Consider the following 15,476-nt stretch of genomic DNA (forward strand, 5'->3'; position numbering starts at 1 on the left):
ATTTCCAAACGCCTGAAGGTACCACGTTCATCTGTACAAACAATAGTACGCAAGTATTAACACCATGGGACCATGCAGCCGTCATACCGCTCAGGAAGGAGATGCGTTCTGTCTCCTAGAGATTAACGTACTTTGGTGTGAAAAGTTCAAATCAATCCCAGAACAACAGCAAAGGACCTTGTGAAGATGCTGGAGGAAACGGGTACAAAAGTATCTATATCCACAGTAAAACGAGTCCTATATCGACATAACCTGAAAGGTCGCTCAGCAAGGAAGAAGCCACTGCTCCAAAACCACCATTAAAAAGCCAGACTACGGTTTGCAACTGCATATGGGGACAAAGATTGAACATTTTAGGGAAATGTCCTCTGGTCTGATGAAACAAAAATAGAACTGTTTGGCCATAATGACCATCGTTATGTTTGGCAGAAAAAGGGGGAGGTTTGCAAGCCGAAGAACACCATCCCAACCGTGAAGCATGGGGGTGGCACCATCATGTTGTGGGGATGCTTTGCTGCAGGAGGGACTGGTGCACTTCACAAAATAGATGGCATCATGAGGGAGGAAAATTATGTGGATATATTGAAGCAACATCTCAAGACATCAGTCAGGAAGTTAAAGCTTGGTCGCAAATGGGTCTTCCAAATGGACAATGAACCCAAGCATACTTCCAAAGTTGTGGCAAAATGGCTTAAGGACAACAAAGTCAAGGTATTGGAGTGGCCATCACAAAGCCCTGACCTCAATCCTATAGAAAATTTGTGGCCAGAACTGAAAAGGTGTGTGCGAGCAAGGAGGCCTACAAACCTGACTCAGTTACACCAGCTTTGTCAGGAGGAATGGGCCAAAATTCACCTAACTTATTGTGGGAAGCTTGTGGAAGGCTACCGAAACGTTTGACTAAGTTCAACAATTTAAAGGCAATGCTACCAAATACGATTTGAGTGTATGTAAACTTCTGACCCACTGGGAATGTGATGAAAGAAATAAAAGCTTAAATAAATCTTTATCTCTACTATTATTCTGACATTTCACATTCTTAAAATAAAGTGGTGATCCTAACTGACCTAAAACAGGGTATTTTTACTAGGTTTAAATGTCAGGAATTGTGAAAAACTGAAAACTTTAAATGTATTTGGCTAAGGTGTATGTAAACTTCCAACTTCAACTGTATTTATTCATCACTGCTACAGTTGTATATAGTTCTATTTATATTGTTGTTTTTTATTACCATTTTCATTGTTTTATTTCACTTAGTCCTGCATGTTGGAGCTCGAAGCCTAAGATTTGCATTGTACCCTGCAATCACACCTGCAACCCTGTACATGTGACTATTAAACACTATGAATCTCTTTCTCCAGCAAGGCTACACAGATTGTTTTTTGCAAAGCGGCCATGGGCCGGGGCTCTTGTTTCCATTAAACTCTGGGGCTATTTATAGTGTGTATGTGTGCCACCGACCTCACCGCACGTCACTAACACACACAAATACACACACCAGAGGAGGCTAGTGGGAGGAGCTATAGGAGGACCGGCTCATTGTAATGGAATAAATGGAACGGAGACAAGCGTGTGGTTTCCATGTGTTTGACACCGTTCCATTTATCAATTCCAGCCATTACAATAAACTCGTCCTCATTTTGCTCCTCCCACCAGCCTCCTCGTGTGTGTGTGTGTGTGTGTGTGTGTGTGTGTGTGTGTGTGTGTGTGTGTGTGTGTGTGTGTGTGTGTGTGTGTGTGTGTGTGTGTGTGTGTGTGTGTGTGTGTGTGTGTGTGTGTGTGTGTGTGTGTGTGTGTGTGTGTGTGTGTGTGTGTGTGTGTGTGTGTGACGTGTGGTGAGGTCGGTGGCTGGGTATGTACTGACTATTATCAAAGACAGATTTACTTACAAATGAAGCTTGATGAAGCCCAAGTTCACCATACAACAGATCGCTCCAACAACCAGAGGGACATTAACCTAAATTTACAAATCATTTCCCCCAAATGCAAATACCAATGTAGCCATATGGCGGCATATTTCATAGCACCCAACAAAATGACACACTGCTAAACTCAGCTCAGCTATTGACCAATGTAGCATCCAAAGTTACAATCAAAATGACTGAAAAATGCAGTTCATAACATTAAAAAAAGTGATCTTCATAACAAAATTCTAGCTTGATAAATCAAATGCATCAGAGGGATGTTGTCTATTGACTCTACTCCCATGTTCATGAGGATTTTGGCTGTTCTCTGGTTGTCTAGTCTCATGTTCACCCCCTCCCCCCAACCCACAAAAGGAAAATGTATTTAGGCCTAGCTTTAAGTGTAAATGAAGTCCATTCGTCTGTGTGAACCTCAGGGTTATCAAACCGATCACAGAAAGTGTCAAACTCTTGTGGATGGGGAGGAAGGCATGCACCCCTGCTGCCTTTCCTGATGTTTTGATGCAGTTTTAGCACATTTTTTGATTTTGAGCATAAAAAACACCAGGATCATTGTGGAAAAACATTAAATAACATTAGATAACAACACATTTTTAAATGTATATAATACTTTTTTGGCGTGCAGTCAGAGTATTGACTGCACGCCGTGTGTGTGTGTGTGTGTGTGTGTGTGTGTGTGTGTGTGTGTGTGTGTGTGTGTGTGTGTGTGTGTGTGTGTGTGTGTGTGTGTGTGTGTGTGTGTGTGTGTGTGTGGGGGGGTGTGTGTGTGTGTGTGTGTGTGTGTGTGTGTGTGTGTGTGTGTGTGTGTGTGTGTGTGTGTGTGTGTGTGTGTGTGTGTGTGTGTGTGTGTGTGTGTGTGTGTGTGTGTGTGGGGGTGTGTGGGGGTGTGTGTGGGTGTGGGTGGATTGGCAGCGCTCACTTGCTCCACACTTAAAGGGGTGTCTGTATTTCACTGACTGTGCCGAAAGAGAGTATGATAGAGGGAGAGAACGGCCATGTGAAAGACAGGTTTGTGATGGTGAGGGCTCTGTTTTGGGCAGAAGAGGCCAGTTGGGAGCAGTGTAGGTAGCACATGTGGGGCGGTTAGGGGAGTGGTCTGTTACTCTGGAAGGCTGGGGTTAAAGGATGTGTGAGTAGTACTACACTTCCTGGACAGTATTAAGAACATGCTAGAAGGAATAAGAATGTTAATGCTTAGTAGACAGATAGCTTGAAGTTGTGGCTTTGCACACTGTCTCTTTGTACTTGCTGACGTCCAGTTTGACTGGCCTCTGACCAATATTTTTACATTTACATTTTAGTCATTTAGCAGACGCTCTTATCCAGAGCGACTTACAGTAGTGAATGCATACATTTCATTTTCATACAATTTTTTTGTTTTTTTTCTGTGCTGGCCCCCCGTGGGAATCGAACCCACAACCCTGGCGTTGCAAACACCATGCTCTACCAACTGAGCTACAGGGATATACTTTTTTTACTTTATATTTATCGTTTTATGTGTAATTGTCCAGTCAGACAGGGCTCTTCCACAAACTTTTTTAGTTCAGTTTTCTTCCCTGCTTATCCATGAATACAACTTCGAAATTAATTGATGCCCGCTAGAGTCCGGGCCCCCCGGTTGAGAATCCCTTTTCTAGGAGTATGTTTGTGCACGTTCCAGTTCTGCCACCATTTGATAGGAGGAGAAAGGGAGAAATATCCCATCCACTGCCCCCTACCACCACCGCTTCCCTTAATAACAGACGTATGACGTCATTGTAACAGCAGAAAGCACTTAGCAACCATCAGAGGGTCCATGTCCTGATGCCCCACCACAGACCCCAGCGGCCCATGTGTAAGCGCCTCTGTTTACAGGTAACTGCTCACAACAACTCATGTGGAATAACCAGATTTCCCACAATGCAACATATTCTACTGTATGTCGTCCACCTCCTCTATCTGAGACAATCGTTCTGGATCAGTAAGCTAACTCCCCGTTGCTGGAAACACAGAATTGTTTTGTTTTCTGTTTGTTTGTGAAACGCTCTTAAATTGAACAAGTTTGAAACATTGACTTCTATTGACAAGAGGACCAAATACCGAATGAAGACTTGCATGCATGAACAATACCCTTGTAAGTCAAAGATCTTACATAACAGATGAAGTGAACTGCGTGACAACACAGCGGGACCTACAGTACCACAATGCTTTCCAAAACAAGAAGAACTTATAATGATTCAGAATACAGAATGAGATGGGAAAGGGAGGACAGACGACAACATTGTTGTTGGAAACATTTTGAAAATGTCAACATACCGTTCACGATAAGTGTTGCGCAAATTCAAAACGGAGACAAATCTATTTGTCATATAGACAATGTTGCGACTTTTTTTGATTTAAGGAATGATATTCTGTTGGACCAGACTAACTGCATTGGAGGGCAAAGACATGAATCATTAGTAATCATTTTATCAGGATTTCTAGTCCCAAGAAAACCATAGCCATCAGTACACTCTTCTTGGAGTAGTTGAAACTGCTACCAACATCTTTTTTTCTCCATATATGAATGGATGCTAGTGTGGAAAAGTCACACATTGTCTCAATATTGTCTCTTTATGTCAAAAGGCTGCATACCATATGTCACCAGTATCACTGGAGTAAGAGTAACATCTTCATATGAGAGCAGACATTGAAAGGAAGACTTCTCCTGAGAAGTGGTAATGCAGTGTTAATGGGCGGGGATGTTCTATAGAAGCCCATGGTCCATTGTTGCTTGTTACTTGCACGCCCAAGCGACAGGATATGCAGTCATTGTTTTTGTTTAGTTTTTTGTTTTTAGACTCTGGAGAAGACAAAACGATGTGTGCAGCGTCAGAGGGGGCTGGGTTTGCAGAATTCTCACGCATGCGCGTGCGCACACACACACACACACACTGAAGTTGACTGAACACGGATGGGCTCCCTAACTCTCTGGTACATGCTGCCTCTGTCTTTGCTGCTCCAGAGAAGGGGAATTGATTGGGCTCCTATTGCTGAGGGCCAAATAGTTTCAGCCCTGTCGCTTTGAGTGAAAGCAGACATCTGTTAGCCAGGGTTAGTTCTCTGATGTATCTCTGGATATTTTCACTTGGTTTAAATTAGTGTCTTTGGTGGAGTGACCGCAATCCTTGAGAGAGAGATTGATTTGGTGAAAGAGCGAACAACAACAACCCCCTCCTCTTAAAGGTATTGTGACACATTTCCTGCCCTCCTCTTTTCCACTTTACCTTGTGTTGGCCCTATTTTTAGTCCAGCCCAGGAAAACAGTCAGGTAGAGGCAGGAAAACTAAGTTGGGAAAGAATAGGAGGAAGTCTACTTGCCATTTAGACAAACAATCAGCGGTCTAGCAGGAGTGAGTTGCTGCGCTTTACAAGGAGAGAGAGAGAGAGAGAGAGAGGGGACAGCGAGAGGTACAATAGAAGTGTGTCAGCCACAGAAAAGACCAGAGAAGATACACAGTACTGGAGCAGTATGCTGGTGTTTCCAGTGAATGGGTATGAGTAGGAGAAGGCCAGGCTCTTTAGGTGGATTTGAGTCTCTCATTCAGAGGCCATGTGTGGAAGGTGGTGGATCCAAGTCATCTACTGGTAGGACCTGACTGTTCTTCCTGAGGTAGGTGGGGCCGTGCTAAAGAAAAGTTACATCTTCAGCGCTAAGACAGGCTCTTCACTTTGTTTTGGGCTGTTGGGGTTGCTGAGGTGAGGACGGCTCATAATAATGTCTGGAATGGAGTCAATGGAAGGGTATTAAAACGTGGTTTCCATGCGGTTGATACCATTCCATTGACTCCATTCCAGCCATTACTATGAGCCGTCCTCACCTCAGCAGCCTCTATTGGTTTGGGGGTCTGGTTGTAGCCCAACCGCGTCCAGTTTCTACAGTAAACTAACATTTTTGCTTTGTGACTGTTTTCAGTACCTATTTGTCACTCTGCTTTTCTGACAAAGTTTGAATGTTCTTGCACTGTCAGTGACATTATCAGTGTAATCTGGTGAAACGTGATGGTGGTTAGCAAGGTGCGGAGAAGTTGGGATTTTCTTCATGGATTATCTTAATTGGCTGCTATAATATGACTCCATTTGAGCATGTATGTGGGTTGAGCATTAGTTAATGTTTGAGCCCTGTTAGAATCCGCTCAAGCTGAGAAGTCAAGCTGAGCGTGCACTATGCTCAGAATGTAGACCCCGATACCAAGGGAATGACGGTGCCTGAGATAAGAAGGGGGCGCACTTCATTGAAATGACATCCATCTGACGCTTCCTCGCTCCCACAATGCATACCTGCAACAAGAGAGCCCTCTTCAACAGACCCTGCCTGATTAATTCACAGATCACAATGTTTCTTTTAATTGTATACACCTGTCTAAAAATTAGGGCACAATCAGAATGTGGACACGATCAGGACAAAGGACAGATGTTAGAACGAGACCAAGATGTTGTCTGTGTCATGTACAGTACCACAGATCATAGAGTCTTACAGGAGACATGTTTAGGTCTGAAAAGGTCCTAATATCGCCACTTTCATCATGAAAAAAATCTAATGTGTGATACAAAATGTAAAAAGCATGTCCAAACATCCTTTCTCCCAATGAAGTTTATATGTGAGAATTGCAAGAACAATCTTAGATTCCAAAAATATTTTCGGGCTATCCTGGCGTGGAATCTCCCGTAAGTCCAGAGTTAATGCAAAGCGTGTTATAGTACAGCGCACTATATAAACAATTATTTAAGGTCATTTAAGTTGGGCCGACATGCGCATCATTTACCATAACGTGCGGCGCTATAACACACACTGCATTGAAACACCCCGATAGTGTATTTCAATGTGTACATATGGGTTTGTTATTGTGTTGTTATTATGACCTCAGCCAGTAACCTCAGCCACTTCAGAAACATGGTTGGGTTGAGGTGTTTGGATCAATACAGTGGTGGTCAGGCGATGGTGATGGTGGTTGTTGTCAAGGAGTGATTGTAGAGATGTGTGTGTATCGAGGTTACTTTAGAGGATTCATCATATCCTTCTCATAATAATAAATAATGGCAAACTGTTCCATATTTCTATAGTAGTCTTAAACCTGCTATATGAAGACACCCTTTGTGTTGAAATATACCTTTTTTTTATCCTCAGCCCAAATGCGCCCACATTCATATACTGCAGCAGCGTGTCTAGCTGAGGGATTGCCAGTAAAGACCATTGAAGTGTTTCATAGCTGTGTAAAGAGTGGTAACAATGGTAAGCTTCCTGGAAAACACATAGAGATGACCTCCTATCAATCAGTGAATCAAAGAATGAGACATTACTCACTGGGCACAGACGTCAGTTTAACATCTAGTTTTGATTTAGTTTTGAAAAGTTGGGTAAAAAAATATTAAATGCCCTTACATTGATGTCTTTTTGCAAATCCAATCAGTTTTCCACGTTAATTCAACGTCATCGCATAGATATTTTTGATTGAAATGACATGGAAACAACGTTGATTCATCCAGTCTTTGCCCAGAGGGTACACACTTTCTTGGAATACGAACATTTATCACAGGCAAAACAATTATAGCCATTCTCCACCCAAGGCCAATAGTATGAGAGCCATGTCAGTAGGATTAGGAAAAGCCATGCAGCTCTGTGGAAAAAAAAATACTGTTTTGTTTTATAAACTGCTAAGGCCTTGAATCCTTCAAGGATTCCGATCAATGATTTGTGTGACAAAGTTACAGAGAGACAAAGATGATACTCCCACAAAAATGCTAATCTTCCCTGTCAGTGCTTATGATGAGAGGTTAGCATCTGTTGTTGTAGCTTAACTTTCATACTTGTCATTATTAATGATCCATTCATTCATTTTCTTAACCATTGCAGCATTGAGAAAATTCTAACCTGCTCACTTGGAAAGACAATTACTTTTATGTCTAAATAATAAACATATGTATGAAAATACCCTCAAACAAAAGGTGATTCTGTGCTATTGAGTCGTATTGCTTATTTGATCTCAAATCCCATATGCTGGAGAATAGAGACAAAATACAAATTCCAGCTTCACTGTCCAAATACTGTACACATGAGACTGTATTAGGGTTGCCATAGGTTGCACAGTATTATGGAAAAAGTGCAGTAGAGTTAAGCACCCAATTAAAACCCAATCCTATATAAGTGATGTCAGTAAAAAACCCATCCTCTATAGGTGATGTCAATTAAAACCCCATCCTCTATAGGTGATGTCAGTAAAAAACCCGTCCTCTATAGGTGATGTCAATTAAAACCCCATCCTCTATAGGTGATGTCAATAAAAACAACATCCTCTATAGGTGATGTCAATTACAACCCCATCCTCTATAGGTGATGTCAATAAAAAAAACGTCCTCTATAAGTGATGTCAATTAAAACCCCATCCTCTATAGGTGATGTCAGTAAAAAACCCGTCCTCTATAGGTGATGTCAATTAAAACCCCATCCTCTATAAGTGATGTCAATAAAAACCCCATCCTCTATAGGTGATGTCAATAAAAACAACATCCTCTATAGGTGATGTCAATTTCAACCCCATCCTCTATAGGTGATGTCAATAAAAAAAACATCCTCTATAGGTGATGTCAATTAAAACCCATATCCTCTATAGGTGATGTCAATAAAAACCCCATCCTCTATAGGTGATGTCAATTACAACCCCATCCTCTATAGGTGATGTCAATTAAAACCCATCCTCTATAAGTGATGTCAATTAAAACCCATCCTCTATAAGTGATGTCAATTAAAACCCCATCCTCTATAGGTGATGTCAATTAAAACCCATCCTCTATAAGTGATGTCAATTAAAACCCCGTCCTCTATAAGTGATGTCAATTAAAACCCCGTCCTCTATAGGTGACATCAATTAAAACCTCGTCCTCTATAGGTGATGTCAATTAAAATCCTCTATAGGTGATGTAAATAAAATAAAAAACATCCTGTATTTGTTATGTAAATTAAAAACCCCATCCGGTATTCGTTATGTAAATTAAAAAACCCATCCTGTATATGTTATGTCAGTTAAAACCCAGTCCTCTATAGGTGATGTCAGTTAAAACCCACATCCTTTATAGGTGATGTCAGTTAAAACCCACATCCTTTATAGGTGATGTCAGTTAAAACCCACATCCTGTATAGGTGATGTCAGTTAAAACCCACATCCTTTATAGGTGATGTCAGTTAAAACCCACATCCTTTATAGGTGATGTCAGTTAAAACCCACATCCTTTATAGGTGATGTCAGTTAAAACCCACATCCTTTATAGGTGATGTCAGTTAAAACCCACATCCTATATAGGTGATGTCAGTTAAAACCCACATCCTTTATAGGTGATGTCAGTTAAAACCCACATCCTTTATAGGTGATGTCAGTTAAAACCCACATCCTTTATAGGTGATGTCAGTTAAAACCCACATCCTATATAGGTGATGTCAGTTAAAACCCACATCCTTTATAGGTGATTTCAGTTAAAACCCACATCCTCTATAGGTGATGTCAGTTAAAACCCACATCCTATATAGGTGATGTCAGTTAAAACCCACATCCTTTATAGGTGATGTCAGTTAAAAAACCCATCCTGTATTCGTTATATAAATTAAAAAACCCATCCTGTATTCATTATGTCAATTAAAAACTCCATTCTGTATAGATGTCAATTAAAATCCCATCCTCTATAGGTGATGTCAATTAAAATCCCATCCTCTATAGGTGATGTCAATTAAAAAACCCATCCTGTATTCGTTATGTAAATTTAAAAATCCATCCTGTATATGTTAAGTCAATTAAAACCCACATCCTTTATAGGTGATGTCAGTTAAAACCCACATCCTTTATAGGTTTACATTTTTTTTACATTTTAGTCATTTAGCAGACGCTCTTATCCAGAGCGACTTACAGTAGTGAATGCATACATTTCACACATTTGTTTTTTTGTACTGGCCCCCCGTGGGAATCGAACCCACAACCCTGGCGTTGCACACACCATGCTCTACCAACTGAGCCACAGGGAAGACGGTGATGATAGGTGATGTCAGTTAAAACCCACATCCTTTATAGGTGATGTCAGTTAAAACCCACATCCTTTATAGGTGATGTCAGTTAAACCCAATCCATTATAGGTGATGTCAGTTAAAACCCACATCCGTTATAGGTGATGTCAGTTAATACCCACATCCTTTATAGGTGATGTCAGTTAAAACCCACATCCTATATAGGTGATGTCAGTTAAAACCCACATCCTATATAGGTGATGTCAGTTAAAACCCACATCCTTTATAGGTGATGTCAGTTAAAACCCACATCCTTTATAGGTGATGTCAGTTAAACCCAATCCATTATAGGTGATGTCAGTTAAAACCCACATCCTTTATAGGTGATGTCAGTTAATACCCACATCCTTTATAGGTGATGTCAGTTAATACCCACATCCTTTATAGGTGATGTCAGTTAAAACCCACATCCTATATAGGTGATATCAGTTAAAACCCACATCCTTTATAGGTGATGTCAGTTAAAACCCACATCCTTTATAGGTGATGTCAGTTAAAACCCACATCCTTTATAGGTGATGTCAGTTAAAACCCACATCCTTTATAGGTGATGTCAGTTAATACCCACATCCTTTATAGGTGATGTCAGTTAAAACCCACATCCTTTATAGGTGATGTCAGTTAAAACCCACATCCTTTATAGGTGATGTCAGTTAAAACCCACATCCTTTATAGGTGATGTCAGTTAAACCCAATCCATTATAGGTGATGTAAGTTAAAACCCACATCCTTTATAGGTGATGTCAGTTAATACCCACATCCTTTATAGGTGATGTCAGTTAATACCCACATCCTTTATAGGTGATGTCAGTTAAAACCCACATCCTATATAGGTGATATCAGTTAAAACCCACATCCTTTATAGGTGATGTCAGTTAAAACCCACATCCTTTATAGGTGATGTCAGTTAAAACCCACATCCTTTATAGGTGATGTCAGTTAATACCCACATTCTTTATAGGTGATGTCAGTTAAAACCCACATCCTTTATAGGTGATGTCAGTTAAAACCCACATCCTTTATAGGTGATGTCAGTTAATACCCACATCCTTTATAGGTGATGTCAGTTATAACTCCTATCTAGTATAGGTGTCAATTTTAAAACCCATCCTGTGTTCGTTATATCAATTAAAAAACCCATTCTGTATACATTATGTCAATTAAAAACTCCATCCTGTATACATTATGTCAATTAAAAACTCCAACCTGTATCGATGTCAATTAAAAAACCCATCCTGTATATGTTATGTCAATTAAAACCCAGTCCTCTATAGGTGATGGCAATTAAAACCCCATCCTCTATAAGTGATGTCAGTTAAAACCCCGTCCTCTATAGGTGATGGCAATTAAAACTCAACCCTCTATAGGTGATGGCAATTAAAACCCCATCCTCTATAAGTGATGTCAGTTAAAACCCACATCCTATATAGGTGATGTCAGTTAAAACCCACATCCTATATAGGTGATGTCAGTTAAAACCCCGTCCTCTATAGGTGATGGCAATTAAAACCCCATCCTTTATAGGTGATGTCAATTTAAACCCACATCCTATATAGGTGATGTCAGTTAAAACCCACATCCTATATAGGTGATGTCAGTTAAAACCCACATCCTATATAGGTGATGTCAGTTAAAACCCCATCCTCTATAGTTGATGTCAGTTAAAACCCACATCCATTTTAGGTGATGTCAGGTAAACCCCATCCATTATAGGTTATGTCAGCTAAACCCATATCCTCTTTAAGTGATGTCAGTTAATACCCACGTCCTTTATAGGTGATGTCAGTTAAAACCCACAGCCTATATAGGTCATATCAGTTATAACTTCTATCTAGTATTGGTGTCAATTAAAAACTCCATCCTGTATACATTATGTCAATTAAAAATTCCATCCTCTATAGATCAGTGGGTTAACTGCCTTGTTCAGGGGCAGAACGACAGATTTTTACCTTGTCAGCTCGGGGATTCGATCTTGCAACCTTTCGATTACTAGTCCAACGCTCTAACCACCACCATGCTTCACCGTAGGGATGGTGCCAGGTTTCCTCCGGATGTGATGCTTGGCATTCAGGCCAAAGAGTTCAATCTTGGTTTCATCAGACCAGAGAATCTTGCTTCTCATGGGCTGAGAGTCCTTTAGGTGCCTTTTAGAAAACTCCAAGCGGGCTGTCATGTGCCTTTTACTGAAGAGTGGCGTCCATCCATTTCCACAGAGGAATTCTGGAGCTCTGTCAGAGTGACCATCGGGTTCTTGGTCACCTCCCTGACCAAGGCCCTTCTCCCCTGATTGCTGAGTTTTGCCAGGCGGCCAGCTCTAGGAAGTGTCTTGGTGGTTCCAAACCTCTTCCATTTAAGATTGATGGAGGCCACTGTGTTATTGGGGACCTTCAATGCTGCAGACATTCTTTGGTACCCTTCCTCAGATCTGTGCCTCGACACAATCCTGTCTCGGAGCTCTACGGACAATTCCTTCCACTTCATGGGTTGGTTTTTACTCTGACATGCACTGTCAACTGTGGGACCTTATATAGACAGGTATGTGTCTTTCCAAATCATGTCCAATCAATTTAATTTACCACAGGTGGACGCCAGTCAACTTGTAGAAACATCTCAAGGATGATCAATGGAAACAGGACGCATCCGAGCTCAATTTCGAGTCTCATAGCAAAGGGCCTGAATACTTATGTAAATAAGGTATTTCTGTTTTTGTTTTTTTATACATTTGCAAAAAATTCTAATAACCTGTTTTCACTTTGTCATTATGGGGTATTGTGTGTAGATTGATGAGGATGTTTTGTTGTTGATTTAATCCATTTTAGAATAAGGCTGTAACGTAACAAAATGTGGAAAAAGTCAAGGGGACTGAATACTTTCCGAATGCACTGTAGGTGATGTCATTTAAAAACCCTGTACTCTATAGGTGACGTCAGCAGCCATTTAGTGTCACTCATTAGGGCTGCTGTAGGTAGGATTCGTAAGGCTGCAGGCCACTATTCAGGCCATTATCTGCTGAGTGATCAGAAGAGTCATGTGACTGGCTGGGGCGTGCATACACAAACTCTCTCTCTCTCTCTCTCTCTCTCTCTCTCTCTCTGTCTGTGTGTGTCTCTCTCTCTCTCTCTCTCTCTCTCTCTCTCTGTCTGTGTCTCTCTCTCTCTCTCTCTGTCTGTGTCTCTCTCTCTCTCTCTCTGTCTCTCTCTGTCTGTGTGTGTCTCTCTCTCTCTCTCTCTCTCTCTCTCTCTCTCTCTCTCTCTCTCTCTCTCTCTCTCTCCTCTCTCTCTCTCTCTCTCACGCCTAACAACAAATGGCTGTGGTGGGCAGCTGTTGCTCTCTTCTTACCAAATCATTGAGAAAGGCTCCAGCCATGTGTCTACAACAACATCTGCCCTTGCCTCATCCTCTGTGTGTGCCCTGAGTGTCTGCTGCATGGGCTCTGTTCAAATACTCCAGGTCTGGATGCCATACCTTATCAATGTCTGCTGTGTTTTTCTCTCCTTTTTGATGTGTGTGTGTGTGGGCCTGTGCGATCGGTGTCAAAGTGTGTGGATGTATGTGTACGTGCGGTAGTGGGGGGGGGGTGTTGGTTTTCTGAGCAGAGCTCCTTTGATTTTTTTGGAGTGTGGGGTCACATAGGGGCTGTGTTACACTGCTGCAGGCTGTGTTTACAAACAGGAGGAGGACCAGGGTACCGTACTGCACTCTACCATGGGACTCTACTGCAGCCAGAAGCAGCCTGGAGCACTGGTCTGGTTGACTATATCTAAGATAGTGTAGCCTTTGGGAAGAATGTTCTTTGCCCTGGACTCACTAAAGGATGACATTGTTGCCATGTCTTTTGGTGGTGAGACTGCATATTGATGTATTAGGGCATTTTCAGTGTTAATAATATGTTAAAGACAATGAGTGAGATGCTTGTGCACTGTTAACAGTGCATTTTGAAACGGACAGAAAAGGCTTATGTAAAACCTTATCATTGTTGTACATCTTACTCTTTGCGCTTGTTTATCTCTGTATGTACTATCTATTTGTTGTTGGTGGCTAAGAGACTGCTTGTATTGTTGTCTGACTTGGGGTTGATGTGTGCTGTGTTTTGTTTTTGCTAGGGGTCAACAGGGCAATGTGCTCTCGCCTCTGTGTTACAGTTGTCTGTCAGAGCAGAGGAAGAGAGTGGTTCTTTGATGATGTGCTAGTGACACTAGTGGTCTGGCAACAGTGTGTGTGTGTGTGTGTGTGTGTGTGTGTGTGTGTGTGTGTGTGTGTGTGTGTGTGTGTGTGTGTGTGTGTGTGTGTGTGTGTGTGTGTGTGTGTGTGTGTGTGTGTGTGTGTGTGTGTGCAAACCCCAGGCAGAAACACTTGCTTATTGTTGAACAGACAGTACAAGTCATGCAGAACTGATCCCAACATGGCAGAACTGACCCCAACAATGCACGGCTGTATTCAAACCAGCATGAGTGAGGAAAGTTAAAATGCAGCAGGGTATCCGTTCTTCTCATATGGATATTGAAGAGTAGTGGACTTTACTGCTGGTAAAGCTGATGCAGAATGTGACCAGCGGTGACTGGTGGTGACAGTAATGTCATATCATATTTGTAAAAAAAACATTTTTAAGTAGCTCATAATTCTTAGTATTTTCCTATGCTTTATACGGTAGATGGAACCATGTAATAAAAGGCAGCAGAATTCTAATACTGAGAGACAAAATGTTAAAGCAGAGATTTGGCTTGGGGATTATCTAGGAAGAGGGAGGGATATTTTGGCTTGGGCTCATTATTTGTGGACTGTAACTGTTAATTACACATTCTCCAAAGAAGTACATACAGTGAGGGAAAAAAGTATTTGATCCCCTGCTGATTTTGTACGTTTGCCCACTGACAAAGAAATGATCAGTCTATAATTTTAATGGTAGGTTTATTTGAACAGTGAGAGACAGAATAACAACAAAAAAATCCAGAAAAACGCATGTCAAAAATGTTATAAATTGATTTGCATTTTAATGAGGGAAATAAGTATTTAACCCCCTCTCAATCAGAAAGATTTCTGGCTCCCAGGTGTCTTTTATACAGGTAACGAGCTGAGATTAGGAGCACACTCTTAAAGGGAGTGCTCCTAATCTCAGTTTGTTACCTGTATAAAAGACACCTGTCCACAGAAGCAATCAATCAGATTCCAAACTCTCAACCATGGCCAACACCAAAGAGCTCTCCAAGGATGTCAGGGACAAGATTGTAGACCTACACAAGGCTGGAATGGGCTACAAGACAATTGCCAAGCAGCTTGGTGAGAAGGTGACAACAGTTGGTGCGATTATTCGCAAATGGAAGAAACACAAAATAACTGCGGCATGGGGCTCCATGCAAGATCTCACCTCGTGGAGTTGCAATGATCATGAGAACGGTGAGGAATCAGCCCAGAACTACACGGGAGGATCTTGTCAATGATCTCAAGGCAGCTGGGACCATAGTCACCAAAAAACAATTGGTAAC

General features: G+C 41.4%; 1 protein-coding gene across 1 annotated transcript in view; it reads left to right on the forward strand.

Moving 5' to 3' along the window:
* The window catches only part of rasgrp3 (RAS guanyl releasing protein 3 (calcium and DAG-regulated)), a 53,586-nt gene that overhangs the window by 8,483 nt on the left and 29,627 nt on the right, over positions 1–15,476 (forward strand). The window lies entirely within an intron of this gene.

Source organism: Salmo salar, chromosome 18 (genome assembly GCF_965601325.2).
Source record: "Salmo salar chromosome 18, fSalSal1, whole genome shotgun sequence".
In the NCBI taxonomy this organism is placed as follows: domain Eukaryota; kingdom Metazoa; phylum Chordata; class Actinopteri; order Salmoniformes; family Salmonidae; genus Salmo; species Salmo salar.